The sequence below is a fragment of the Microtus ochrogaster genome, chromosome 6, assembly GCF_000317375.1.
Source record: "Microtus ochrogaster isolate Prairie Vole_2 chromosome 6, MicOch1.0, whole genome shotgun sequence".
In the NCBI taxonomy this organism is placed as follows: domain Eukaryota; kingdom Metazoa; phylum Chordata; class Mammalia; order Rodentia; family Cricetidae; genus Microtus; species Microtus ochrogaster.
In genome coordinates this window covers 86,837,366-86,840,214 of record NC_022013.1, presented here as the reverse complement: position 1 = coordinate 86,840,214, position 2,849 = coordinate 86,837,366, and positions in this window count along the sequence as shown.

Below are 2,849 nucleotides of genomic sequence, written 5' to 3'. Positions count from 1 at the left end.
TTTCTAACCAAAAGAGAGCTTGCATCTTAGGAAGAAACACCCCGAGTCACCACAGCCACCACATACGACAATGGTCTAGATAGCATTTCCCCAAGAGGACCTATGTCCCTTTACTCAGGTCACCACACAGAGGGATGAGAGCATGCTTACAGGGCTCCAGGACTATTAGACATAAATTCTGAGTTTTTCTTAATTTAACCCAGGATTTGGAGACCCTTTATGGTTCTCTTGCTGGAACAGGGCCTACAGGAGCCCGGTATTAAGTAGAAACCCAAGCCTGAATGGTTTATAACAGGCTCACAGGACCTTGGAACCCCAAAAAAGAGGCACTTACTTAGCCTGTGAATTTCCCTGGAATGGGTGTGGATGGCTGTTGGCAGAACCCATGAATGATTTTTGGTTTGTCAGTCTGCAGAGTCACACATCCAAATAAAGGGGATTGAATGAGAAGAACTTAAGGGGGCTCTTTCCCCTGGCCCAAAGATTGAATGGCAATGAAAATAACACTGTACCCCAAGAAGAGCACTGAGTCACCCCACACATGGAGACCTACGGGATGCAGGCAGAGTCACACTAATCATAACCCTGGTCTGATTCATCAGTCTTGGCCACAGAGAAGCTGGACTCTGAAGGATGTTGGGTACTACAAGTCAAACTTGGGCAAGTACTTGTCCTAATGACTGCTCTTACTACAGATATAGTGTGTAATTGTTTTGCAGAGCACAGAACAAAATGAGCTTGGGTCCAGAGAAGGTAGCCTTTTCCATCCCTTCCAGGGGCGAGTCCAGAAGCAGTCAGCCTTGACATGAGTGGATGCTACTGTCCATTTACCTCTTGGCCAAGTCCGGTGCTAACTCTTCTGCTGTCTGTCGTCCTTTGAGGACTAGTCTGTCTGTGTAAGGAGAAGATCCTGATTCACTGAGCTGCTGCATCGTGTTAACACGTCCAGATGAAGAAGGTGTGGTAAGTAATCAGAGACCTTGGTTAGACCCCATGGTGAGCAGACTCTGTGATTCAAGGTATCTGTGGTGGGAAAAGATGCCATGTGGAGTTTATGGCAATAAGAGACTCACAGTGAAGACCTCTGGGGTTCTGGAGCGAGGCCATGCCATCTGCAGCAGAGAATTATATACCATTTGAAAGAATAGCTCTTGGCATGCCAGTGGGCCCCGGTTGAGATGAAGTGCTTAACAAGGGATATCAAGTGACCATGTGGCCAAACTGTCCATGATAATATGAGATCTATCCAACCCATCAGCTCGTAAAGTCAGGTGGGCCTGGGAGCAACCATCACTAGACAGAAATGGTACATCCCCATTGAATAAAAGCAGGGCAAGTAGACACAAGAATATTTCAGGTCCTCATGATCCCCATCATCTTCACCCCAGTTCCTCTTCTCTTCCTCAGTTTGTGTATATGATGCTCACCTGCAGGATGACAAGAGCTACACCATCCCTTTTGGACAACTGAGGAAAGAAAAAAGACTAGGCTTAGTTTATGCAGGAGTTAGTGAGTGCAAGCCTGAGATTTACACCCACTACCTAGTAATCCCTCCTAGGAGTGACTTTAAAGACAGGCAGAGGAGGGCTGGAGAGATAGCTCAGAGGTTAAGAGTGCTGGCTGTTCTTCCAGAGGTCCTGAGTTCAATTCTCAGCAACCACATTGTGGCTTACAACCATCTGTAGTGAGATCTGGTTCCCTTTTCTGGGAATGCAGGCAGAACACTGTATACATAATAAATAATAATAATAATAATAATAATAATAATAATAAAATAAATCTTAAAATAAAAAGACAGACAAAGAAAAGTCTTCCCAACAGGAAGCATGAGACAGCAACCATTTCGTGATGCTATTTCCTCAAAGTGTAGGAAAGGAGGATCTGGACCAGAGCACAGGAGGGAGGCATAGTTCCACCCCTACTCTGGTGGATCTGCCTGGGGGAATCTGCATTCCCACCCACTACTAACAGCTTTTGCAAGATTAGAAGTTTGGCTCCAGTGAGAATGTTTCCACCAGGGGGCAGATCAAGAGTCACCTTACACCTGGAGACGGAAGCGCTGACAGGCAAGGGAAAGAGGTGCCACCTCCACAGGATCATCAGGAGGAGGTAGGACTGTTGGTACATACTGGGGGCAGGACTGTGTGCCCACGACCTGCGTTAGGATCCGTTGGTGTTCCTCTGGGAAATCTTGATAACAGACAAGTGCAGCTTGCAGAGTCTGGGAAGCACAGGACGGCAGGGACTGAAGGACAAGGTTAGTCTGGCCTAGCAGGTGAGCTATGTCGGCCCAGGTGCCAGCTGGGGGAGAGGGCCATGTGAGAGGGTGGGGGAGCTGGAGGGACGAGCAGCAGTCATAGTTCCAAGACTAGCTCCTGCCCTTCATCCCACTGGCCTCCCTGTCAGTTCCTCTGGTAGAAGAGGTGGCAAGAACCTTGCAGGCACGGTGCCCAGATGGGACAGAATTATTATACAAATAAGTAGGTTGAAATTTATGACTGCAGTAGGCATAATAATTCACTGCCAAGATCTTCACTCAGGACCCAGCCTCTAGGATGTGGGTTGCAGTCAGTTCATGGATATCCCCTCAGTCACAGGGAACTGTGCCCCCTCCCCAGTAGAGTCCAGCCAAGCCTAGGCCTCTCCCTTGTACACCCAACATTTAACTGATGGAGGGTAGGGGGAGTTAGGGTCAAGTCTTTTTGTCTCGTTTCAATCCCAGCATGAAGTGACACCCCCAGTCACTAAGGCATCTGTGGCTGCTCTAAGAAACATTGTTTTTTTTTTTCTTCTGCACAGCCCTAGGCTCCACCCCCTTCAAGGTACTTCACTGTAAGTGTGCTGCAGAC